Here is a 26,502-nt window from a genome sequence, read left to right on the forward strand (position 1 = left end):
TGACTGCAGTTAAAATGTTTCTAACTAGAAAGATTATACCAGTTTGAGAGATATTTCCAATACACATAGGGTCTTCCTGTACAACCTGATGGGGCTTACTCATGTGATTAAGGGCTGTCCAACCTAGCCCATTAATGGGGAATATGGGAGAGACTTTTAAAATAAATCCACTGTATAATGCACATCTTGGGCACATAATCATTCTCTTTCTGTTCAGGAAAGTGTTTCTGGAAAACACCACCAATCTCCAGCCCTGCGTCAATTTCTTCAAGAGGCTATGATTTTGGTTAGGTAATTTAACTCAGCCCACCAACTGTTTGAGTGATATTTTGGTAAGATTTCTGTCTAGAATACTTCACAGATACAACATTATGTCCTCCTTAGATTTTAAAAAGCACAGAGTTTGATCCAGCATTCATTAAAGTCAATGGAAAGACTCCCAAAGGACACTGGATTGGGCCCATTGCTTGGCCCCTTACCCTTGAAGAATGTAATATCTTTTATATATGCACACTCCATAAAGCTCTCCTAAGGAATCATCATGTCTTTGTGTGTTGCAATGTGTTGTATCTTCTATCCATAGGAAATTTGCACTGTGGTTGATAGGCAGGAAGGCAAGGAAAAGTAGCGTAATATCAAAGAATAATAATACATTATAGTGATGGATTAGCATCTGGTACTGCTTCTGTTTCAGAGCTGGCAAGCTGCTATTTTAACTATGCAACCGTACGTCATTGAAAAACATCCAACAGTGATGGCATAAGATGTCTAATAGAAGATTGGATGGCTTGGGGGGAGCAGCACATAGAATCTTTCACCTCTACATCATTGATTCAAATCTCATCCAGCTCAGTAGTGACCAAAAGTTATTAGCATCTATTGCTGTTCGGTGTCCTACATGACGTAACTTTGTAGGGTCTCAGTTCAGTTCCCAGTGGAAACATATCCCCATCACAAAAATCACCACCACTGGCTGGCAGTCTTGTTGGCAGTCTCAGTGTACAGGCCAAGGATCGAGTGGGTCATGGATACTACACTATGCTCTCTCCTCTAGTGGTGGTCCCTTATGTCAGAGTTCAGGCATGTTGGCAGGCAATATTAGGGAAGTACATATACCGCTGACGGTAGGAAGACTTAAGGATCCAGTGCTGTCAATCTAGCGGTTTTCCTAAGTAATGAAATAATAAATAAAACAGTTAAAAGGAACAAGGTGTGAGAGATATCAGAACGCTGTCTCTTCCTCACTCTATCTGAAATTGCCAATCTAATCTCTTAGAGCGTTAGGGCACAGCAGTAAGGTTAAGTCCCACAGACTGATAAGATTGATGGTAACCATCATTGCCTGTCAAGGCAAAGGACTTTTTTGTTGCTCCATTCTGGGACTTCGAGGGAACCTATTGGTTTTGCAGAGGCTCTGGGGAAGAATGCTGCTTTGGTGACAGACTACTATTGATTGTCTAATAGGACTCTCACAGTCATCTTTTGCTCTTGCTATTGATACAGCCTCTTTGCTGTCTGAAGCCTTATAAGTCACCATGGTATTTTGATGGCTTCACGGTGACTCATGGAGTAAGAAGGATCCTGGCAACAGCATTGGTGGTAGAATTTTCATTCCAAACTGGATCAACTGTGACAAAGCATTTCAGGAAAAATGTGCTATAGTCATGCAGTAGGCAAAGGAAGGTTTCTTTACATCCACCTCGCTGTGATCACCACACCTGTTTTGGCTGGTGAACAACCTGGTTAATTCAAGTTATTTGAATCTAGTGACGGTGTTAAGTTTTACTCATCCCGAGGAATTTTTATGCTGTTTTGTGGATAAAACTGCACTGTGCCAAAGCAATCTGTTTCTACAGTGATACAGTCATGACTAGTGGCACAACAAACAAAACGTTCTATACTTGAATTGTGACTGGAGTCACTCACTGATCTGCTGTGGGCGCTCTATGCTGTGACTTGTGAGTTAGATCTATGTTCCTCTTGGCTAGCGAAGGCAAGTGGAGAAGCAATGGGACCATTGTTGGTATAGACCGTGAATACCTCCTCTTCAGGAGGCAAGATGCCAGCTTCTTTTAAATAAGTGATTAGTTGCTTGCTCAAGGAAATATCTCTTAACATGGAAGTTCTCTCCAATTATTGTTCTGTCTGAAATCTTCCCTTTTTGGGAAGATTATTGAGAAGATTGTTCCAGAACATCTCCAGCAGCCTCTAGAGTCCTCAGATCTTCTTGCCCTCAGTCACTTTGGTTTTAGGCTAGCCATATGTTAGAGGCTCCCTGGTTGTGCTGGTGGATCTTCTCTTGGCGACTAACAAAAATGAGGTCACCATGTCAAATTTGTCTTAACTGCCAACTACTGTAGGCCTTGCTGGAGCCCTAGGCATAGCTGGCAGGGTGAACCGAAGTAGGCCTGGCCTTAGCAGAATAGTAACACACCAGGTATTAGCTAACCAAGTAAACACATTCCTGACCTGAGAGGCTGGAACAAGAACACCCAGAGTTCTCAAGTAACTACGTATACAAATTCCCAAAAAAGGGTACAGGAACACACTGACCCCTCGTAAGATAAGGATGGAATGACAGGTTAATGGTTGAGGACTTTTTTTCAAATTAGCAGGTACAAGGTACAGGATAATAATGAAAAACATAAGGAAGGTAATGCGTAACTTGTTTGTATCAATGTGTAAAAGGAGAGTCGAAGGAGGGGCATCTTTGTATTGGCCCACAGAACAGCATTATGTTATGCTGATTGAGCCGCTACCTTGTCACAGGCATACATGTGTTTCGTGTACCGATAGCCATTGAGCCAGGGCACTAGTACCATGCTTTGTCGACAATAAACCTGGCCGAGTGCCTTCTCCACCAAACTGAGCCTGTGTTTTTTTCTTTATGAGTAACGTTGAGGGAGGACGAATCAACATGTTGCGCTCTCTGCTGGTGCAGCTGACATCAGAGCCACAACAGCAGCAGCTCTCGTAGCACTACCGACACTCCCGTCAATTCTACTGAGCGTGAAGTGCCACTGACTTGTCTATGAACCCTCGCAAAGGAAGATGTAAAGGAGTGGAGCAACTCAAACAGAGGTTTGTGTTGTGTATTGTTCATCTGCCCTGAGGATGCCCTCAAGTTGAGTTTTGCAGGTTTCTATGCGGTTGGCCTCTCTGCACCATATGCTGCATATGGAATCAGTAAGAGGGTTAGTGAACCACCACAGCGTACATTGTCTTCAGGATGATGACGACACTCAGCTTTATATCACCATCTCTTCCAGTTTGGCGGGTGTGATTGAAGAACTTGTCCCATGTCTAGAAGAAAGTGGGGCACAGATGAGGGTTAACTTTTTGAGGATCAAGTCAGATATGTACTAGTGAAATTTAAGTAAACTAGGTATAGCCAGTTGCTTGGCTATACTCAGGATTCAAAATTAAAAATATTCAAGAGACCAAATAGCCAAGCTTAAACTGTTTATTAGTCAAAGACAAAGCAGGAGAACGTGAAAAGGAGTGATACGTACAAGCCCTCTTGGGAAGCAGTCTCGCAGCATTCACCTTAGATGATAGTTCTGCTTCAAAAATATGCATTCAAGACTACATATATTTATACGATCGTTTACATGCTAAAAGCACTCTATACATCACCCAGCCTCAACCCACCAGTTTCTAATCTTGTTTTTCTATACTGTCCTGCATTTTCATAGAATATCAGGGTTGGAAGGGACCTCAGGAGGTCATCTAGTCCAACCCCCTGCTCAAAGCAGGACCAATCCCCAATTTTTGCCCCAGATCCCTAAATGGCCCCCACAAGGATTGAACTCACAACCCTGCATTTAGCAGGCCAATGCTCAAACCACTGAGCTATCCCTCCCCCCTTATCTTTGTTTTGAATATCACATTCCTGGTGTCAGTGGGCCATGGAGATACCTCCGAAATGTACAAGGACATACTATTCATACATTTTGTTTCTGATGGGTTTTGTGTTTGTCTATGCCAACGACAGAGTTCAACTGTACAAAGTGTTATAGGATACACAATATAGGATACATGCGTGAACAGCATAATATGGGGAAAGCATAATAAAATTCATAGTTATATGATTTAACATAACTACCCAACAGTCAGATAGAATAGAGTATGTACAATATTCATGTTGTGCATGTAATACATATTAATGTGGCGTGCCATATGCAGCATACCACATAGATATTGGCTAACTCTTACAGGCAACCATAAGTACTGACAGGGTTGTTACTAGCACCCCCAATAGGAGATTTTCCCACAATTTGCTATGAAGCTTTGCAACCTGATGATCTTGTTGGCTCTCCAGCTGCTGATGGATCCCTCTCTGGGGATGGATGATCAGGCAGTAGCAGCTACCAAGAAAGTTTTTTTCACTTGGACTTGAAAAGAAAGTGGCAACCTTTCCCTCTTCATGGATATAGTCAGGACTGAATTATTGTGATGCGTTTACACGAAGCTACCTCGTAAGGCTACTTGGAAAGGGCAACAAGCTGCCTGCTTGCGAAGCGGTGTTTCCCACAGAGAACACAATGCACATGGCTTCCTAACTCACCATTAATGGTTGGGGGAAGTTTAAAGTGCTGGTTTCAACCTACAGAACACTAAATAGCTTGGGCCTGCCTATCTAGAGTTACTCTTCTTGAGTGATACCATGGTGCATTGCAGTCAGCTGAAGCACTGAGACTAATAGTTCCCTACTTTAAAATAAGAGGGAGCTGCTGGCAATGTGTTCTCAGTCAACAGTCTTTGGCTCTGGGATTTAAGTCTAGTTGTTCTACCAGGCTTTCTTGGGACAAAGCGGTTGAGTGGGGTTCTGGGGCTGATGGCTGGGAAAATCCACTATTGGTATTGTGCCATTTTATATATACCATGGGTCTGATTCTGATCTCTGTTACAGTGATGTAAATGCAGAGTATTTACACTGACTTTACTTCAGATTTACCCCAGTGGAACTGAGACCAAATCTGTCCCATTTTGTTTAATTACTGTCTGGGAGTGTGTTGATCAGCACATTAAAAACAGATCTAAATAAATAAATAACTTTTCATTATTAAGAAATAAAAAGAAATCTCAGATAGAAAGATCCACACAGAATGCTACCTTTCTGGGTACCATTTACAGACAGGCTAGGACCAATGTCACAAGACCATTGGTGTTCTTGTGACAACCTTGGTGATGGATCAAGTTCTCCTGCAATGAAGTTGGAAAGCCTAGATTTAAAAAAATTCTTTGCCACTTTTAATGCAGCATTTTAACTTTTAAGTTGAAACAGCAACTTTAAAAATAGCGGGCTATTCATCTTGTTCTTGTTTTTTAAAAAATCCTATACATCTTCCCTCTTGCACACAGGTAGCAGCTGCAATATTCCCATTCTGCACGCTCTGCACTCCACACAAAAAAGAGGCCCCTGCTGGCCATTTCTTGTTTAAAACTGTGCATAATTGATAGTGGCAAATCTACCCCAGCTGTGTCTAAAACCTCTCCAGGGGCAAGAAGAACACTGTCTATGACTGTCATTAACTACTAAATTAGCAAGCGCTCCTTGCAATTTACAATGCACCACATCAGTCTGTTTTAAGGAAGAGGATGCGAGGATCAAATTCCTGTGTGATCTTAAAGTTATAGCAAACTTTACTATCAGATATTTAAACACCCCGAGTTGAGTCTGAAATGCGCTTTCAGGACAGAGAAAAACAAACAAACAAAAAAAAACCTAACCAACTTTTCCAAGGCAGACAGACAAATAGAGCTTGTCAAAATCAGTGTTGGGAAGTTAGAAAACGAAGACATTAGCAAAGTATCATACATCTGATGGGACATGCAGATAGACATACAAAGAACTAAATTCACTAGCAGCTTACACTGGCTTTACCTGTGGCAGAATTCCCTGGGGATAGGAACTCTGCTGCAGGACTTGGCTCCAGAAATGTAATAGCCACAGTTCCATTAACTGAGATAAGAGGCAGTGCTGGCTAAAAAGCAGGTGAGGCTGGGCTCTTGGAGAGAGTGCTGATTCAGCAGTCCCCACCAGCAAAACTCAGAGATGGCGCTCACACACATTTCTGAAAGGCAGGCATGGAAACACCATAGGCCAGCCAAAGAGGTGAGAAAGCCCTGGTGCAATATAGGCTCAGCTGACACTGGTTGATGTACTTTCTATCTCCCTGCGCCATTTCTGCTGGGTTTGGCTAAATTAAACGCCCCGTGCCTTAATTTTCTAGCTGAAGAAAGTTTCAAAGGAGATCTTTGAAATATATACTGTCAAATAACTGTGGGAAGTGCCTACAGCCATACCACCCCATGTTGGGTCACGTCAGGCCTAAGTAGCTTAGTAGGCTCTGGCTAAGTAAGTAGTCTGGGATGGGAAAAGGAATACTTGTGGCACCTTAGAGACTGACAAATTTATTTGCGCATAAGCTTTCGTGAGCTACAGCTCACTTCATCGGATGCATTCAGTGGAAAATACAGTGGGGAGATTTACATACATAGAGAACATGAAACAATGGGTGTTACCATACACACTGTGAGGAGACTGATCACTTAAGGTGAGCTATTACCAGCAGGAGAGCAGGGGGAAAAAAACCTTTTGTAGTGATAATCAAGGTGGGCCATTTCCAGCAGTTGACAAAAACGTCTGAGGAACAGTGGGGGGTGGGTGCGGGGGAATAAACAAGGGGAAATAGTTTTACTTTGTGTAATGACGCACTCCCAGTCTCTATTCAAGCCTAAGTTAATTGTATCCAGTTTGCAAATTAATTCCAATTCAGCAGTCTCTCGTTGGAGTCTGTTTTTGAAGTTTTTTTTGTGGAAGAATTGCAACTTTTAGGTCTGTAATGGAGTGACCAAAGAGACTGAAGTGTTCTCCAACTGGTTTTTCCCCCCGCTCTCCTGCTGGTAATAGTTCACCTTAAGTGATCACTCTGGTTACAGTGTGTATGGTAACACCCATTGTTTCATGTTCTCTATGTATATAAATCTCCCCACTGTATTTTCCACTGAATGCATCCTATGAAGTGAGCTGTAGCTCACGAAAGCTTATGCTCAAATAAATTTGTTCGTCTTTAAGGTGCCACAAGTACTCCTTTTCTTTTTGCGAATACAGACTAACACGGCTACTACTCTGAAACTAGTCTGGGATGGGATGCCATCTTCTGGTTGAGATATAAAAATGAGGTCCTGACCACTTGTGGTCATTAAAGGTCAGATGATGCTTTTTCCCCCCAAGAATCAGGGTGCTAGCTCAAATAGGCTGGCCATATTTCAGTTTTTGTACATTCTGCATCCCTGAATTTCCTCTGAAAGTTCAATTGGATACTTAGGTGTACCCACTAGGAGGAACAAGAGGGATATGTTCCCCTCCCCCCATTTTGTCTGTCTTGCTGATGTCCCCCTTAGTTGAGCTGTACATATTCCCACTACTGGTACACATCCCACCAATCTTTTAATGTGCTTGAACCACTGACCGGACACTGTATTTTTTATTTCCTGTCCTAAGTGTCGCTGCTGCATCCTGCTCAGTGATGGGTGAAGTATTTATCCCTTACTTATCTAAGAGGGCTGCTGGGAGGTTTAATTAATTAATGCCTTCAAGATCCTTCAATGAAAGATGTGGGGTATTATTATGGGAAGCAATCTTAGCCTCTAGGCTTTAACCATAAGGGAAGAATACATTGTATAACATCTAAGACACAGGTTAATCAACAAAAGTGAAGCTATCATCGAGATCCTATAATAATTCATTTGATGTCAAGCTATTTCCAGACACTAGATTCTTCTTTTTCAACAGCTATGTTTCTGTCAAATAGCTACAAAAGGAAGCTAAGTGGGTCACTATTCCCAGTACCTGGCCTCTGGCCAGGAGAACAAGATGAACAACTTACTCTCTGGCTGCAGTCATGCTGCTCTATATATGAATCAGTAGGGCAGAGCCATGACGGAGTCAGATGGCTCTCCCTCCCCTAGATCAAGAGCATCACTTCCGAGCGGTGCTCATTCTCCAGCAGCCCAGGGAGTCAAAATGTCATGGGCCCACCCACATCACAGCACACTACTCTGTTATCTCAGCGTCACTGATAGTGGGTATCAAGACCATCTTTTCATAGAGAACAAATATAACTTTCCAATGTAATTACCATCAGTGCTGATTTATTTTACAAAATCAGTGAGTTGGATCTTCAGCTAGTATAAATTGGTGTATCTCCACTCAGCAGAGCTGCATCAATTTACACCAGCTGAGGTTCTGGTCCCATTTATTGTGTCAGGGAAAGCTACTCAATTCAAAAGTGGTCTGAAGAATTATCTGTTGTGTAAATGTTCCATACGCACATTGAAAAGCACTCACAAATACAGAGCAAATGTTTCCATTCTGGGGTCTTCAATACATTTTTAAAGCTTCTTTTGAGAAGTCAGTTTTAACCCTTTCTACCCTTAATAGGCAGGGGGTTTGGATGCATTAGTATCTCCATCCAAAACTGCTTTACATTTTCCCCTCATTTTTATTCTTTCCCTCCTTCTTACTCTCAGCTATTATTCTAGCATCTTTGCATTCCCTCTGGAGCTCATTCCCGTGGTGCTTTATGAATCACAGAGTAAGATGGCAGCAGGGCTGCTTCAGAGTAATGTGTAGCTGGCACAGTTTCCCCTACCTGTAAGGTTAATCGAATTCCCTCTCAGATATTCTAAAGCCTCTGCTTCCTCAAGGCCTGAGGTCAGGAATCTGAATCCATTCCCAAAAATGCAATTTTAATGTTTCCTTAGAAGCTGACCGTGCTCCCCTCCAATAATTAGATTCTCCAGAGCAAATTTTGAGCAGTGCAAGAATTCCAGGGTTAAGGACCAACAAACTCATATCACAATTGATGTCCTGGTTACTTGTCTGCACCTTTTTCACTAGCACAACCTGTGCTTAACAAAGAAAAGCTATATTCCCCTCCCCCTTTTAAACAATCAAATTTACCAAAAATAATGTTTTATCCTTGTTGCTGCTATGCAATATTGCATTGAATGATTTTTTTTGGGAGGGGGGGAGGGGAGAAAGCATTAAACATTAGCTTTTGTTATTGGTAGGGTATTTGGTTATTAAATAAATAAATACAAAAGAATTCACACCAAAAAGTGTACTGGGAAAAATAAAAGAGTGGATTATAATGTGTCATTTTATATATGTGTGTCAAAGGAAACTAATTTCATCATAGGGAATAAAAATTATCTGTTTAAATACTGTCAGATAAACCCTCAAATCTAATAGGGTTCACTTCTGGGGAAAAGAAAAACTAAATCTGATTAAATATTAATATCAAGTAGTATTAATTAAGAGGGAAAAAGGTCCATCAAGAGAACCCCAATATGTTTACTGTGTCCCCAGGAAGCTGGAAAATTTCACAACCAAGTGTGTAAATGTTCTAAAAAAGGGTCCTGAATATTTTATGAATATTTGTCATAAAACAGAAATAATAACCACTGTGCAGAGCTATTAGAATTAATATTTATGCTTCCTGCCATGAAATATTCATGGGGACAGAGAAAGGGGGGCCCGTAAGACAAGAATTAATTTACATTGGGCTCGGTTTACCCACTGGCTTGATGTTTAAAGACGGGTTGACAAGCCTCCATATGAATCCGTCAGTCACTTTCAGCAGTAGGTGGGGTGAAGGGATGGGAAGGAGGGGGAAGAAATGGGTCCAAGCTGCTGACAGCTCACAGATTGAGTTTCTGACAGCCCTTAAAAAACGTAAACGGCCCCCCACCTTTTTTTCCTTCTTCCATTGCCCAAGGCGCTCTGTACTGCCACCGTTCATCCAATCTCCTCTTCCATCTGCTGAAATTAACGAATTAATGAGCGCTATACACTTTACAGTGGGCCCCAGGAATGTTTACTGGTGATTAAATTATAATGCAGCAGAGCTGTATAATTCATGAACCAATTAAAGGAAGTGTTAGTTGATTTGATGGGATGAGGACGTACAAAAAGCATTTAACTAATAGGGAACCATGGGCTGCCGGTCGCCTTGGCTTTCTGGGATTACGCGGCTAATTGCCCTGCTTTATAGGGCTGTCACAGATAGCCATGCATATTTCATTGTTCTCAAATACTTGAATTGTTTGCTTTCGTGTCGCTGCTGTAATATGTAGAAGCCCAGCCAAACTTCAGTGTAGTTAAAGCACTACTCCGCAAAAGCAGGCTGATTGGGGATGGGAGGGATGAGAAGGGGCAGAAGGAGAAGGCTGGCTGACAGAGGAGTAATTTAAAGCCTTAGAGTTAAATGTCACTCAGCAATTACATGATTAAAAGGCGAAACATAGGATAGTCTTTTGTTTTACAACTTTTTGGACACTAATTTTCTATGCTGACTTCACTGCAGACAAAATATTAGGAAACTAAACACTTGAGTCTTTTTTATTTATTGGGGGCTGAGGGAGGGTTTGATTAAAAAAATAAATAAATAAAAAAGGTCCAGAAGGAAAGAGTTGAATTGCTATGATTATCACAGATAATATACATCATGTTTTAACTTACATGGTTCTGTATTCTGAAATACATGGGAGATGAAGGAGGCTGATTTCCCTTCTGGGAGAATGTTCTATGTTTAATTTAGAGAGCTGCTGAGTCGTGCTAGCTATTCATACCAACAACTTCAGTTTACTACTCTGCAAGGAGGGGGAATTTACCAATTCTGCTGTTACAAAGTACACACCCCTAGCTGACAAGCCACTGGATTTGATTAAACAGATCCACTAAAACACTTACCGCCTATCAGTCAGGCTACTGCAGCCCTCTCTCAAAACCAGGCACATTTCTCTGATAAAATGAAAAGTACAAAACCAAAACAACAAACACACATACACCCTATATTCCTGAAGATATTAGCGGTTACCATCTTAAATCCTTCTGGTGAATGGACATAAAATCACAGACAAGAAAGTGGCAAGTCAAGGAACTCTCTCACACAAATGCACACACCAGACTCAAAACCATGGGCCCAATGTCACCCTTTGCCCATTCAGCCTGGGATCTCACATACTTTATATTGATGTCTAGGCCTGGAAATCATTGGTACTAACTGATGCCACTAAATAAAAAGCCAGGTAAATACATAAGCAAAATTTTAAGTGGATAACAAAGATTGCTATCCTGAACTGTTCCCTAATCAAGAAGATTGTCATAAGGTAGTTTATGTTGACCTAATTATGTCAGTGTCTACACCACAGCCTTCCTCCCACCAATGTAAGTACCCTACTACACCAGCATAATAACTCCGCCTCCACAAGAGGCATAAGGCTTATGTTGGTGTAGTTTGGACAAGGTAGTGTCTGTGCAGACACTGTATCCCTTACATCAGCTGTCTTGTCAATTTCATGGCGGGAGTGGGAGCTGGGAGGAAGAAGCTGGGAGGAAGAAGCGAGAAGCCCCTGACCGGGAACAGGTAGGGAAGAAGCCCCAGGCGGCTTCCTCCACTCCCTGTGAGGAATTGGGAGTGTGTGGGGGCAGGAACCTGCCAGGAGCCTGTCAGCTCCACACACTGCCCCTCTTAGGTCGGTGGAAGTGCTCCTGGTGAGGATGTGCACCACTGATCCAAGGAAGGTAGTGTGGACATGCACCACCGCAGTAATTACTGCAGTGGCTATAAGTCGACCTAATATAGGTCGACTTAGGTTTGTAGCATAGACATACTCTCAATGCCTTATATTTTCAAAGTGCTGTACAAACATTAACTACATGATTTTTACAACCCCGCTTTGAGATACTATGGTCTGGATCATCTCCTCCCACAGACAAACCCACAAGAGAGAGCCCTTACTGACTCCTCCTCTAACATTCTGCTATGTTCAGATGAGTGTGGGTCTCTCTCAACCCCCACCCCAACCCATGACACAGATCCCCATTGTTGGTACCAACAGGCAAAGAAGTCGATGTTCTCTACAAGCAACTCTTGTCTCAGACCTGACAAACTCACTACACTGAATACAGCATTTTCATGGTATTATCCATGAAGGGTAACTTGTGAGGTCTCTACTGAAAGCTTGTAACTTATTAATACATATAATCATTGTGAGATATGTTTATGGGTAATATTTAAGGAATAATGTACCTATATTGAAAATGATGCCCTTATGGTCTTGGAGTATAAGTTAGTTAGCAGGGAATCATATGTCTCAGTGAGACCTGTTGAAGTGTGAGGGTGTTGTCACCCCTCCCTAGCTATCTGATTATGTAATGTATTATTCAACTGCCTACCCTTGCCTCATCCCAGAATAGTCCATGGAAAACCATCAAAGCCAACTGCAAACAATCGACACCACGTGGAGGTAAAAAGGAACACTATAACAGATGGGATCGCCCTGTCTGTGAATAAAGACAGAACAGAAGACTGATTCAGTATATGAGAGAGTGGAGAAAGACCTCTGCATTCATTCACTGAGGAAACATCTTATGGAGCAGGGGGAGTTTCTCATGAAAGATTGGATCCTGATTCCTGCAAGGCCAGCCAGCTCTGCAAGGGAATGTAAGGGAACATAAATTACACTGCCTTACACATCACCTCGGTATTAGATCTAGAACAGAGGTTCCCAAACTTTTTTTTTGCTGTGCCTCTCAACTCCCATCTGTCTGAGGCAGCAAGTGACTCATCAAAGGCACTGGGCAGCTCACACCCGTGGTAGCAACAGAACCCAGCTGGAGCCCAAAGGCAGTGTGGCTCAGAGCAGACCAAGGATCCTCTCCCTCCTACACCTCGCCCAGAGCCTCTCGCTCCTGCAGGCTCGAGGGAGTTTAAAATACATGGGGCTGCAGCTGGCCAGGTGCCCAGGGCAGGGCAGCAACAGGGAGAGCATGCAGGCAGTTCTCAGCAGTCCGTAAGAGGTAGAGCAGGAGGGGACCAGGCTGCTGCTGTGCTGGGACAGCGCTGAGTGGGGCTGTGTTCCCCGCCCACCACAGGTACTCCCTGTGTGCTCTCTTTGCTTCTGCCCTGCCCTGGCCCACTGCAGCTCTGTGCCCTACTTTGCAGCCCTTCATAACTTTGTTGAGCTCCCTAGTTTGAAAACCAATGGTCAAGAGAGTTTAAGTGACTTTCTCATGTCTAGCCAGTGAGTCAGAGGCACAGCCTGATTAGAACACAGGAGTTCCTGGTTTCCTGACCAATGCTCGAAGCACCAGAATACGATGGTTCTTGCTGGGATTACAATCTGGTCACATCATTCTAGGACCCACAGTATGCAGTGTTCGATATAATGAACTCAGGCTTGCTTGGTGGTCTAACAATTGTACAACGTAATACCATGTCTTGTGGAATTTGACTTTGACATTAACTTGATGCATCACTCCCCAAGCTGGCTGGAGATGGGAAATGCAATGCTGCAATTCCTCAGGAAAACTCCTCCAACTGTATGAGTTACCTTTACTGGCTACATAGGGATGGAGGTTCTACCTTATGCTCCATCTATATTACAAAAATACCCTCTAAACATGGTTTTGTCCAAGACATGCTATAATATGCTTTTTCCTTGGTTGTGCAGACAGAAAAAGTTATATTATAACCCTGGTAGATATCTAGCCTAATTCTTAAAAGAAGTAAAATTTGTAACAATTTGGCCACAACCATGTTTAAACATGGTTATTTTGCAGTGTAAATGGGATTTAAGTCTTTGGCACAAGACATAGGCCACCCAGTGGAATTTGGTAGCGGGATCTAAACATGTTCCTTCTGGAAAGCCAAAATATTGGCCAAAATATGCCAATACAAGAGCAAAGGTGGGGTGATAGAAGACTCCTGGGTTAATGTCTCATTCCCCTTGTCCATGAAACTACAAAGAATTTTCACTAACGATTACCCAGCCTCAGGGAGATACTATTATGGAGAGAAAAATGAAAGTGTCAGACAGCTGAGGGGCTAGAGAAATGGGGAGCAGCCAAAACCACTGAATTCTGGAGTTTACATTTGCAATTGAAAATGCAAGATCTATATTTCAGGATGGATTATTTAATCAAAAGGACTCTATTCCAACATAGCAGGGCAAAGGAGAGCTCATGTACAGGGGCGTTTCAAAAAAGGCCCTGCAAGAGTAAGAAAGGGTGGAACAAGATCCCGGCAGAAAAACAACTGGATAAATCATACTTTTTTAAAGCAACTCAGAAAAGCGGACTGGGGAGCCTTTCATGAATAAAGTGAACCAGATTCATGTTCTGATGAGTGCAGGCAGCACTCAGAATCAGTGTTTGGAGAGGTAGGGCTGCACACTCACTATTTAGTCAGATGGATTTGTGGGCAAACCTGCTATAGAATCTGGAGGTCTAAAATCAAACCCATTGACTAGACAAAGGAGAGAGCTCTCCTGTTTTGTAATAGGTATGTTTGGTGTCCCTTCTTGCGATTTCATTTGCTGCTTTGATTTAAATAACTGCGGGGCAGACTTTAATGTAACAGCTGACTTTTCTTTTAAGTATATAGGGCAAAATTCTGTCCTGGCTTGCACGCCACATAGCCTCATTGAAGTTAGCAAGGCTATATGTCAAAGAAAACTTTAGACCATTCATTTTAGTCAGAGCTATTTAAATACAGGCCAACTTCAAAGTGGTTACTTTATCCTCAATTTCTGGGTCAGTCAAGCGATGCAAATTTAGCCCTAGGTTTAAGTCATTAACTAAGCAGGTGGGCTCTGGAGTAAGGAATAATGACACCAGTTACACAACAGGAAAGTTTCCCATTAACCCCACTGCCTAGTTGAGTAGAATGGAAATTCAATCACCTGTTTAGGAAAAATGCATGTTTAAACTGTTTATTTGGGAGAATAAAGGTGGAGCTAAACTCCCTTAAGTGAGTAGCGTCTAAAATTTGAAATCTGAATTGCTCGGTGATCAGCTGGCTAGTTAAGTATACAATTTAAAGCCTAGGAGCTGTATGGGCAGGTTTAGAACTAAACCCATTACTGGGGTAATCAGATCTGCAACTTGCCAAGATACGTTAAATACAAATTTTACTCTTTCAATGCCTTATGACATCCAAGGAAGGAAACTTCCAAGACCCTTTAGACATAAGCTAAATGACCTGACACACCATTCCCAGAAATGATAAACTGCATCAACATGTAGCCCTGGAGATTCCAACATAAGCAGTGAAAGACGGAGATGGGACACGCACAGAAACTGCTCTCTACCAATGACTGCTGACAGGAGACATCAGAATATGACAGTGCCATGAAATCAGAAGCACAGCAGAAATTATTTTCTTTGTTGTTTTTGAAGTGCCCTCGATACAATCAATCATAAAAAAATCCTATATTTTGGGTCAGTATGGAAAAGACTATTTGCATTTCAATATATTCGACTCATCTTGCCAATAAAAACATGGAACCAAGAAGAAGAGATCAGCCCGCTGGAGTGAAAAACAGAAGATGACATCCTGCAGACCTTTTAGATAAAACAGCTCCTTACTTGTAACACTTCTGTTGACTTCCCAATATTTCTGAATGATTGGGTTTTCAAATAAGATCAGTCAGCATGCAAATAAGGAAACAGGATCAAGATGTCTCCCTTATCTGATTGGATGGGGAAATCATCAAAAGCCCTTTTTTCATATCAAATTTCCATCACCAAAGGTCAAACTTTCAACTCCCATTACTCTTGCTAACTGCATTTCTCTGTGCCTGCCAGCTCATTCCTGCTGCTGTTTTAGGAGAAAAAAAGAAATGTAAAGAGCGACAGCATTTCCCCCCACATCTGTCATACAAGATGGACAAATATTTTCTAATCTTATTCTATTTTGCTCTACAGCCCTGAAAAATCCTTGAAGCCAAAACATTACTTCTATCCCAATTAGCTATTCCCTACTTGAGGGTTTTTTATTGGCTCTTTTCTTATTTTTCAGCCTACATACTGACAGGAGTGCTAGTTGTGTTGCCAGAATGTTTTGTTCTACGATTTGGTCATTTAAAATATTTAAGAGTGATTCTTTAAAAATATCTTTCCCCATGTTGCCTAGCTGGATCGGCACCTATACACAAGCATAATGGACATTATAGAAAAGCTGAGAGAAAGGGGAACGAGAGAAAGACAAAACATCATTTCCCCTGAAATTCTCATGTGTTTATTATTTTACCATGCAGACCTTCCCCTGTAACAAATACTGCCTGGTGTTTGTAGACTGCCTTCCACAGTGTACTCAGAATCACTGTCTCCAGTCAGTACCCTTCTTTAACTGAAGCCCTGCAATGCCAGCTGGTCCCCTGGCAGACAAGTTCAAATGCCTGACATCGGTCAGAGTTTGCCTCACCAAGTCCACATATTTAATGAAGTGACACCATCATAGGACCTAATCACATTAGCCATGCCATCAGGGGCTCGTTCACCTGCACATCTACCAATGTGATATATGCCATCATGTGCCAGCAATGCCCCTCTGCCATGTACATTGGCCAAACCGGACAGTCTCTATTCAAAAGAATAAATGGACACAAATCTGACATCAGGAATCATAACATTCAAAAACCGGTAGGAGAACACTTCAACCTCTCTGGCCACTCAGTAAAAGATTTAAGGGTGGCAATTTTGCAACAGAAAAGCTTCAGAAACAGACTCCAACGAGAAACTGCTGAGCTTGATTTAATATGCAAACTAGATACCATTACCTTGGGTTTGAATAGAGACTGGGAGTGGCTGGGTCATTACACATATTGAATCTATTTCCATAAGTATCCTCACACCTTCTTGTCAACTGTTTAAATGGGCCATCTTGATTATCACTACAAAAGTTTTTTTCTCCTGCTGATAATAGCTCATCTTAACTAATTAGCCTCTCACAGTTTGTATGGTAACTTCCAACTTATCTGTATATATATATATATCTTACTATATGTTCTATTCTATGCATCTGATGAAGTGGGTTGTAGCCCACAAAAGCTTATGCTCTAATAAATTTGTTAGTCTCTAAGGTGCCACAAGTACTCCTGTTCTTCTTTTAAGTTCACATTATTTCCCCCCACATGCATTAACTTGTATTTTGCCAAGTGAAGTCTCATTCATTATTTTCTTCAGGTCCCTTTCTTAGGGAAGTGTTACTGCTGTGTGTAACACCTCGCAATCCGTGGGGGGATTGGTCCCTCTTTCCACATAGTACTCCTTTTTGGAGACTTACACTGCACTGATGTGTGCTGCCTTTGTTGTCCTTTATGTAACTGGAGATGAAATTCAAAGGCATATCCAGCCCTTGAGGGAGCCTAGATCCTCCTCTTGGGAGCAAGGAAAGTCAGAAAGAATGACAGACTCCTTGCTAAAGGGACTGTTACCCATGAACATGAGTTGGGGCCCCAGGTCTTTTCCAGTTTGAGGTGGATGGGGTTGAGGGAGTTGCATTCTTGGAAGCATTGCTTGGCCCAACCTGGAGAGATCAAAATCGCCTTAGTCTAGGCTTATCTGTTCTTTCTGATCACCAATGGAAGTCATGGAACAGTAAGAAATTATAGAGGAGATCTCTACCCTCGTGTGACAAGATCATGTCTGCTTCCCCTTTTATTCTTTCTCTTCCATTAGTAATCAGAAAGATCAGGTTATACTGATACACAGCTCTCCTGTATCTATCATGGGAACCTTCATATCATCTACCAGTGTCACCGCACCACCTAATGGACGAAAGTCTCATTCCAAATCCTAATTCTTTCCCTTCACCTCATGGCCTGGATCATGGGGAATTTACAATTTCTGATCTAGTATATTCTGCTATCTGGCTGTATTCCAGGAAACCATGCAGACTGAAATGTTTCTCAAAGAAAAAGATTTCCTTATGAGCAGCAGATATAAATCTACATCCATATTTTGCCTCCATTGTTTCTATTTTGGATTATTTATTATACCTGAATGATACACAGTATTTGTACCAATATAACTATTTCAGTTAGGGGTGTGATTTGCTTACTTAAATAATTATACTGGTACAAGCCATTGTGTGGGTGCACTTATACCAGCATAAAGAAGCCTTCTACCAGTGGAGCTTATTCCCATTCCCTTATGGGAATAAGTCCTGGTCTACACTAGAAAATTAGGTCAGTTTAACTATGTCAGTCAGGAGGAGGAGAGGGTTCTTTAATTCAGCAGTCACTGAGGACAGCATTTCTGGATCATGACTTCTTCCTTCCCCTGTATAAGATATCAGGGATGTGCCTGTCTTCATGCAAATACCAGAGGCAGCTCAGAGTTTTCATGGGGCTTTTGTCCTCACTCCAGATTTTCTGCCCCAGGTCATGTAAACAGCAGTGATTAGTCAGCACTCCCACCTTATCCTTTACCATACTGCCTTTAAAGCCAAATTTTGGGGCAGCAATGAGTGCTATTCTTGTATGTAGGGTGAAGTACAGGGAGATGAAGACATCAGTAAAAAGTGCAGGGCTCTATGTATTTGATGCCTCCAGTCCCATAAAATTTCTCTCTCAATATTATTATCATTGCAACATATATAACCCATCAGATTAGTACCTAGAGATTTCTACTCATCTGATTTTCTCTGTTCTTCTTATTACTCAACAACTAAATGTTTCACAAAGCCATTTCCTACAGAAATATTTATGTTCCCAAATGTTTATTGGCCCCTCTATCATGATCAAGATTTTATGAGCACTCTGTACACAACTCTGAATTAAATACATAATTCCTGATCTATCAAATCTTGGCTTGATGCTGTGTTTGTCTACATTATACAGTAAGCCATTGTAGTGAGCTACAGAATGCCTTATAGGAAAACTAATTTATATAGTAAAGATATTTCTACCCAACACTGGCTGTGCAGGTTAGTGATTAAAGCAACATAATGAGAACTAGGGAGATTCTGGGTTTAAATTCAGGCTAAGCTACTACTCACTTGTTATATTGTGATCCTTGAACAACCATTTTATGTAATTTACACACAAATCTGGACATTTGGATTTGTACCATCACATGCCAGCAAGAGGAGATGGAAAAAACACCTTGTAAATGTTACATATATACTTTTCTCACCACTTAATTCACATCTCCCACACATGTGCACAGCTACAGAAAGGGATTCTCTCCCAATGCATTTTAACAGTTGGATCTTTTATTCTGTGCTGCAGCTGCTAGTCATAACCACTGATAAAATGATCAGACTGTTAGCCATTTCTACGAGCTCTTTGCAAGCTCATTTGTTTCATCTTTAGTTATCCAGGCATTTTCCTTTCCTCCTTTTGATCATGAGCTCCTCTAATGATTTAGATCCATTAAAGAGGCATCTAGTGGACCAGTTAGTCAGCCTCAGTGGTCATTTATAATGTCAGAACCAGCCCTGATTAGTTTGAAAGTCCAGCGTTACCCCAAATTGGATTAATGCGGTTGGATATTTTTGTTTCCTTTTTACCAAGCAAAAAGGAATCTCATAACCAGAATCCAAGGAGAATTTCTGATTTAAGGATGTTCTGCAGTTGTAAAATAATGGAGAAGGTACTTTGTCAAAACATCTCCTGCCCTTCCTAATCCTGTTACTACTGAGACCCAAATCATCAGGCCTCATATAATTTCTTAGTTTACTGCCATCTTCACTGATAGGGCTTTTTGGAGCTTAAAGTTTAAAATCTTCAATCTTCTCTGAAACTTGTCCAGTCAGAGGCTGTTCAGGATGCACTGTGTAACTCGGCCACTGGGGAAGGCCTGGAGATCACAAGGTTTAAAGATATCAGCTAGCCCAATGGAGACTGACAAGATCCCATCATGAATTTTAAAGGCTAGCAGCAAAGATGGGGACTAGTTGGTTGCAGAACAGATCTTGTTTTCAGATAGAGGAACACTTGGTATTTGAAGTTCGGAAAATATAAGAATCAGCCAAACCTTTCTGGAAGATGGAGAATTAGAAGACTTCCTCTGGAAGGGATCAATTGGTAAAAGTAGAAAATACAGTTGTAATAGGAAACAGAAATATAACAAAACTAACTTTAAATCTGGAGCAAAGTTTGTGTTTAGAGAATACAGCTCCTTTAAAAAAAGTCTAAAATGGAAGCCCTCCAAGTTCCCATCTAATTTAGTGGTGGTCAATACTACTTCTTTGGTCTACCTCCAGTCCTTATTGCGAGTGACATTATGTTAGCTTAACAAAGGGAAGGTTAATGGGTGACTTGATTACAGCCTATAATATCTATATGGGGAACAAATATTTAATAATGGGCCCTTCAATCTAGCACAGAAAAATATAACACGATAATGGCTGGATGATCAAGCTGGAACAAATTCAGACTGGAAATTCAAGTTGTAAATTTTTAAAGTTGAGAATAATTAACCACTGGAACAATTTACCAAGGGTCATGGTGGATTCTCCATCACTGGCAATTTTAAAATCAAGATTGGATGTGTTTCTAAAAGATCTGCTCAAGGAATTATTTTGGGGAAGTTCAATGGCAATGGGTCAAAAGTTCGTGTTATACAGCAGGTCAGGCTAGATGATAAAAATGATCCCTTTTGGCCTTTGAATCTATGAATCTATGTTTGGAGTATAACTGGACAGAATTTGAAAGCTACTGAAAAAAATAAAAAGGTGGAGTTTCACCCTGAAGAATGTTCTGAAGAAAGAAAAACCACATGCTTTAAAGGCTCAGCATCTTCGCAAAACCGTTTGTATCTATGGTTAAATGTAGGATAAGGTCATCTCCACTCCCAATTTATACAAAGCTGGACGATCCACAGAGCCTTAAGTTTACAATAATTAAATCACAAGAATTCTCTCTCTGAAACCAATAATCAAGGCAACACTTTTGCAGAGCCAATTCCTGCAGCCCTTACAAAAGTAAAACTCCCAGAAAACACTGAATTGTTCAATATTCTAAGGGCACTGTGTGCATAGCTTAGACAACGTAACTGGCATTGTATTTGTTTGTGCAGAATAAAGTATGTTTAGAAGGACTGAAAAATCATAAGCCATTTTTGCTAGGGCTGGTTGGTCCCAGAATAGGTTTCTATACAGGCCTTAAGTAAAGGGCTTGCTCTGTCATTACCATAAATTACACTAGAATATTAGCACTGATACAGCATCTTTCATTAAAAAAATAGAAAGCAAGCCTTCAGAAGGGTTGCCACTTGCCATTCCTTCTAGGTAATCAGATAGCTGTTAATTAATAAACCTGTCAGGTGAATCGTCCTGCTCCGGTCATCATTATCCATTCTGTAACAGAATCCTGCTATCATCACCACTATCTGCCCCATAGCTTCCAGCTCAATTACCTTAATGCTATGCAAATGAGAGGCTCTCTTCATCATTAGCTTATAGCCCACGAATGTTAATAACATAATTGGGCCTTCAACAGGGTAATTAGACACGATTTCTTCCATTAGTCTTACAAGGCTAATTATTGTTGATAGGAGAGAGGGGACAAGTCCCAGTGCTGCAGGCAAAGAGGGGCATCTGGTTAAAGCAAATATAGACAAAACATCAACAAGGTTAAACAACAGTTGAAATCTATAGCAGGGTCAGGTGGCGGGGGGGAAAGGAAGATATCACTATGAGAAATATAGGAACTGCTGCAGAAATTGTCCATAAGGCAGTAATTTAAAATATCATTCTGCTTAAAGACAGAGCTCTCATATTCCTAAGACCACAATAACATGATGCTTAACAAACCATAGGAAGTTAACATGAGGTACCCCTAGAAGGGAGGGTTTGAAAGCTGGACCTTTTAACACCGCATGTTTGTAATGCAAATATATGGAAATAGAGTGCACCAAAGAGAGCCTGAAAACTGATTTGGTCCTAAATTTCTCATGTCAAGATGTTTAGGGGCCCAATTCTGGAACCGTAACTCAGGCAAGTTCCTTTGACTTTTATGGGACTGTTCACCTGAGTAACTGCTACTCAACAATAGGAAGGACTGCAGACTCAGAGTATAAGATACCATGTCTAAGAGAATAAAATGCTCTTTAAAAGCCAGTGAGCAGGATGCATTCCAGAAATTTATTTACAATTTCTTTTTTTTAAATAAATAAAACTCAATACCACATGCAGGAATTCAAACCATCATGCTCTTTGATGTCACTATAATTGGGCTTCTAGTAATGTTCTCAAACTGAAGTTAAAAGAACTGGACAGTGTGTTTTCAAGCTGTATTTACATTTGTGACGAAGCTATAAAAACTAATGACTACATTCTGCCCCAGTTATGTCTATGCAGCCCTGGTTACAGAGGTTACACAGGTGTAACTGGAGAAATAATTCTGTCCTAAAGTTGTCTTTTTTGGAAGGGGAAAGAGCATTAAAAAAAAATCTCTAAAAGCTTTCAAACACCTGCATCTTGTATTTGAGCTCATAAATTCTTAAGTGTAATGCAGGCTTCAACATTTCAGTAAGAAAGATAGATAATTGAAGTGAAATCTGAAGACTGCTAAAGTATGATATGGATGAGGGAAAATACAGTTTTTTTAAGTTCATCTCTGTTTTTTGAACCTTTGGGACTGAATTCTTGTCTACTGCAACTCCACTGACTTCACTGCAGTTACACTAGGGAGGAAGTTGGTCCTTTGTCCTTAGCCTGGAAATTAGTTTGTTAACTGTTCGGTCTTATATTTACTAAAACTGGTGAGATTTATTCATCAATACTTAAATCAAGTGCCAAGTATTTTGTGGTCTGTTCTCTGCTAAACATTAACCTGATGTACTGTGAGATGTCTCAAACGCATTAATTTAGTACATATCAGTGGGACAAGGTTTGTAAAGTAATATCTTTTATTGGACCAACTTTTGTTGGTGGAAAATATAAGTTTTCAAACTACCCACAAAGTTCTTTTTCAGGTCAGTGTATGTCCAATAAAAGCTATTATCTTATGTACCTTGTCTGTCTCATATCCTGGGACCAAAAAGACTACAAGAACACATATTAGTGGGACATTTATCAGAGTTCATATTATAAGAATTAGAATCTAAAGGGAATTTAATTATCTCTGTTTTGCTGATCTGTGCAATGTGTAACACTGCTTTTAGGAAGCCCATAAGCTTCTCAGAAACAAATAGTTTTAGAAAAAAATTGGCATCATAGTAGGTCTATATGGAAAAGAAGCAAACCTGGTTCAAAATTCATCCTATGCCACACTAAGAGAGAAAAACAGCATTAATAGAGAACTTGTAAATATAATGCATTTAAGGATAGAAAATATGAGACTTACATACCACAATCTTGCACCTGGCATCACCTATGCAAAGTGTGTGTGAAATGGTACCAAATTAGAATGGTGGCAGTTTACATGTGTAAATGACCGCATGAGATGCAAAGCAGTAGAGAGTCAGGCCCAATGAGGCTGTAAGAAGAGGAAAATGCTCCAACAATATCTTCCCCACAATAATAGCTGTAATGATATTACATTTCTGACTTCAGTCTTAAATTATCCTGCACTTACCTGCTAGAAAATACTGAGCAAATATCTTGTTGCAAGGCAAACATCAGTAAATCCATTGGAGTTTTAATGTAGATTAGATCTGTTAATCCTCATGGTAATAACAAACTAGTCTGCATTCAACATGCAGCATCACTTGACAGTTCTAACCACCCCATCTGGATTGTATTGCCACAAAAGGATGCATTCACTTTCCAAATTTTCAGCTCTAAACAGACGATTTTAGGATCCTAAGTAAAAGCAGCATATTCCCTGCTCTGTCTGTGGATTTCACTATGGCCCAGATTCTGTCAGAACTACTCACTTTGAGTAGTGCCTTCCTCTAGGAGTAGTCCCATTGATTCCAAAGGAGTATTCGAGGAGTAAGGTCCTACTCAAGATGAGTATAGTTGGCAGAATCTGACCCTATGTTTTTATTCCCAAAGTTCTAGGAGCTGGCAGCCATGAGGTTCAAAGGTAATGTACATTTCTGATGTAGTTGCTTCAAAAGTAATTGCACTGTGCCCTCAAAGGCAGATAGCAAACGTAGTAACAGACTTTCATAAACTAAGTTTTAACCCACCCAGAAGCAAGGATGACCCTTCCACATTTACTCAGAATAATATTCACCAGACTTTTTCTAGCACAAACACTGGAAATAAAAGGTAAAATGTCAACAGTCCAATATGCTGAAACTAATGGGATAGCCTTCCTTTTCCTACTACTGTTTCTCAGTTACTATGGGCTCCATTCCCCTGTTCTTACAGAGACAAAACTCCCATCGACTTAGTCAATGAGCATTTGATCTCTTGCAGAATCAGTCCCCAGAAGATTAGAATCATAGAATCATAGAATATCAGGGTTGGAAGGGACCCCAGAAGGTCATCTAGTCCAACCCCCTGCTCGAAGCAGGACCAATTCCCAGTTAAATCATCCCAGCCAGGGCTTTGTCAAGCCTGACCTTAAAAACCTCTAAGGAAGGAGATTCTACCACCTCCCTAGGTCACGCATTCCAGTGTTTCACCACCCTCTTAGTGAAAAAGTTTTTCCTAATATCCAATCTAAACCTCCCCCATTGCAACTTGAGACCATTACTCCTCGTTCTGTCATCTGCTACCATTGAGAACAGTCTAGAGCCATCCTCTTTGGAACCCCCTTTCAGGTAGTTGAAAGCAGCTATCAAATCCCCCCTCATTCTTCTCTTCTGCAGACTAAACAATCCCAGCTCCCTCAGCCTCTCCTCATAAGTCATGTGCTCTAGACCCCTAATCATTTTTGTTGCCCTTCGCTGGACTCTCTCCAATTTATCCACATCCTTCTTGTAGTGTGGGGCCCAAAACTGGACACAGTACTCCAGATGAGGCCTCACCAGTGTCGAATAGAGGGGCACGATCACGTCCCTCGATCTGCTCGCTATGCCCCTACTTATACATCCCAAAATGCCATTGGCCTTCTTGGCAACAAGGACACACTGCTGGCTCATATCCAGCTTCTCGTCCACTGTCACCCCTAGGTCCTTTTCCGCAGAACTGCTGCCTAGCCATTCGGTCCCCAGTCTGTAGCGGTGCATTGGATTCTTCCATCCTAAGTGTAGGACCCTGCACTTATCCTTATTGAACCTCATCAGATTTCTTTTGGCCCAATCCTCCAGTTTGTCTAGGTCCTTCTGTATCCTATCCCTCCCCTCCAGCGTATCTACCACTCCTCCCAGTTTAGTATCATCCGCAAATTTGCTGAGAGTGCAATCCACACCATCCTCCAGATCATTTATGAAGATATTGAACAAAACCGGCCCCAGGACCGACCCCTGGGGCACTCCACTTGACACCGGCTGCCAACTAGACACGGAGCCATTGATCACTACCCGTTGAGCCCGACAATCTAGCCAGCTTTCTACCCACCTTATAGTGCATTCATCCAGCCCATACTTCCTTAACTTGCTGACAAGAATACTGTGGGAGACCGTGTCAAAAGCTTTGCTAAAGTCAAGAAACAATACATCCACTGCTTTCCCTTCATCCACAGAACCAGTAATCTCATCATAAAAGGCGATTAGATTAGTCAGGCATGACCTTCCCTTGGTGAATCCATGCTGACTGTTCCTGATCACTTTCCTCTCATGTAAGTGCTTCAGGATTGATTCTTTGAGGACCTGCTCCATGATTTTTCCAGGGACTGAGGTGAGGCTGACTGGCCTGTAGTTCCCAGGATCCTCCTTCTTCCCTTTTTTAAAGATTGGCACTACATTAGCCTTTTTCCAGTCATCCGGGACTTCCCCCGTTCGCCACGAGTTTTCAAAGATAATGGCCAAGGGCTCTGCAATCACAGCCGCCAATTCCTTCAGCACTCTCGGATGCAACTCGTCCGGCCCCATGGATTTGTGCACGTCCAGCTTTTCTAAATAGTCCCTAACCACCTCTATCTCCACAGAGGGCTGGCCATCTCTTCCCCATTTTGTGATGCCCAGCGCAGCAGTCTGGGAGCTGACCTTGTTAGTGAAAACGGAGGCAAAAAAAGCATTGAGTACATTAGCTTTTTCCACATCCTCTGTCACTAGGTTGCCTCCCTCATTCAGTAAGGGGCCCACACTTTCCTTGGCTTTCTTCTTGTTGCCAACATACCTGAAGAAACCCTTCTTGTTACTCTTGACATCTCTTGCTAGCTGCAGCTCCAGGTGCGATTTGGCCCTCCTGATATCTTTCCTACATGCCCGAGCAATATTTTTATACTCTTCCCTGGTCATATGTCCAACCTTCCACTTCTTGTAAGCTTCTTTTTTATGTTTAAGATCCGCTAGGATTTCACCATTAAGCCAAGCTGGTCGCCTGCCATATTTACTATTCTTTCGACTCATCGGGATGGTTTGTCCCTGTAACCTCAACAGGGATTCCTTGAAATACAGCCTGGACTCCCTTCCCCTTCATGTTAGTCCCCCAGGGGATCCTGGCCATCTGTTCCCTGAGGGAGTCGAAGTCTGCTTTCCTGAAGTCCAGGGTCCGTATCCTGCTGCTTACCTTTCTTCCCTGCGTCAGGATCCTGAACTCAACCAACTCATGGTCACTGCCTCCCAGATTCCCATCCACTTTTGCTTCCCCCACTAATTCTACCCGGTTTGTGAGCAGCAGGTCAAGAAAAGCGCCCCCC

The 26,502-nt window shown here is 41.6% G+C and overlaps 1 protein-coding gene across 9 annotated transcripts in view; it reads right to left on the reverse strand.

Moving 5' to 3' along the window:
- AK8 (adenylate kinase 8) overlaps positions 1–26,502 on the reverse strand; it is a 115,302-nt gene that overhangs the window by 6,290 nt on the left and 82,510 nt on the right. Inside the window, exon 12 of one of the 9 annotated variants that reach the window (XR_006286172.1) lies at positions 3,218–3,303. The exons of the other annotated variants lie outside the window; for them this stretch is intronic. The gene's annotated coding sequence lies outside the window, so the exon portion shown is untranslated. The remainder of the gene's footprint in view (positions 1–3,217; positions 3,304–26,502) is intronic. 9 annotated transcript variants of the gene reach the window in all.

This window comes from Chelonia mydas, chromosome 16 (assembly GCF_015237465.2).
Source record: "Chelonia mydas isolate rCheMyd1 chromosome 16, rCheMyd1.pri.v2, whole genome shotgun sequence".
Classification (NCBI taxonomy): Eukaryota; Metazoa; Chordata; order Testudines; family Cheloniidae; genus Chelonia; species Chelonia mydas.